The 1322-nt window shown below is 41.2% G+C and overlaps 1 pseudogene; it reads left to right on the top strand.

Moving 5' to 3' along the window:
• Positions 1 to 377: 377 nt before the first annotated feature.
• LOC103290138 (EEF1A lysine methyltransferase 1-like) lies at positions 378 to 953 on the top strand (annotated as a pseudogene).
• Positions 954 to 1322: the final 369 nt, after the last annotated feature.

Genomic DNA, 1322 nt, shown 5'->3' with positions numbered 1-1322 from the left:
GATCAAACATTTCCAAAGTAGTGCTTTACATTTTTTTCTAATCTCTTCAGTATCTGGCTTAATGAAAGACCTCCAGATTCATCCTGCGGCATTGTCAGACAGTCTGAATCCACTGGAAAATCTCACTGTGCACTCTAAGGATGACAGTGAGAAAAGACAAAATCGTGGTATACCTGAGAACCACTGATCCAGAAAAGGATGTGCAGTTCTCAACTAGCACTGAGTTTTCCTAAATCGTATTTTCTCATTAAATTGTCAGCATCTCTTATGATTAGAAAAAACTTAGCATGGCCTTACAGATACACACAAGTATTTCATGCAGTTATCTTATATGGGTTTTTAAGAAAATGGGTTTTACTGTGCACGCGTGGCGGTCATAGACAATTTGTGAGATGAGTGACTTGGAAGATGACGATGTCCCCAGCTTTCTTCCCATGCCTTAGCAGCTCTCCAGGAATTCTAGGCTGAGAAGGAGCAATGTGCCTACCCAGGTGGGGATGACAAATACAATGTTGGGAGAATAGAAGAGAATTGGGGTAGCCTGTGTGAGCACCCCTAGTGTTTACCTGAAACTGAGAGAGCTGCACAGAGAAGACTTGGCTGTATACCTCTTTGAGTATGACAGAAGACTTTCCATTTATGGAGAGGAGTTTATCTTCTATGATTACAATAATCCACTGGACTTTCCTGTAAATATTGCCCATCATAGTTTTGACATTGTCATAGCGGATCCCCCCTATCTTTCTGAGGAATGTCTCAGGAAAACGTCAGAAACCATCAAGTACCTGACTCAGGGCAAGATTCTGCTGTGCACAGGTGCTGTCATGGAGGAAGAGGCCGCAAAACTTCTTGGAGTGAAGACGTGCAAATTCATTCCAAAGCACACCCGGACCTTGGCAAATGAGTTTCGCTGTTACGTGAATTATGACTCTCAACTAGACCATGATGTGTAAATGTAGACAGTGTATATATAATACAGGACAGGACCCTGTGTGACATTCCCCTCGTTATTTTCTTAGTGGGTTGTAAAGCTGTGCACTCGGCCATCACACTTTTGGATAATTTGAAATTGACCTAAAAGATCACTCAGTATTTTCCTAGCTGGCTTTGTTCAGTGGTTAGAGCGTCAGCCCGTGGTCTTGGGTTTGGTTTCCTGTCCAGGATGCGTACCTGAGTTGCAGGTTCGATGTTTTTCTCTGTCCCCCTTCTCCTCCCTTCCACTCTCTAAAATCTAGAAAAAAATGTCCATGGGTAAGAATTGAAAAATAATAATAAAAAAAAGATCACTCAGTAAAATAAATAAATAAATAAATAAATAAATA

This window comes from Eptesicus fuscus, chromosome 22 (assembly GCF_027574615.1).
Source record: "Eptesicus fuscus isolate TK198812 chromosome 22, DD_ASM_mEF_20220401, whole genome shotgun sequence".
In the NCBI taxonomy this organism is placed as follows: domain Eukaryota; kingdom Metazoa; phylum Chordata; class Mammalia; order Chiroptera; family Vespertilionidae; genus Eptesicus; species Eptesicus fuscus.
This window is presented reverse-complemented; position numbering and strand designations above follow the sequence as displayed.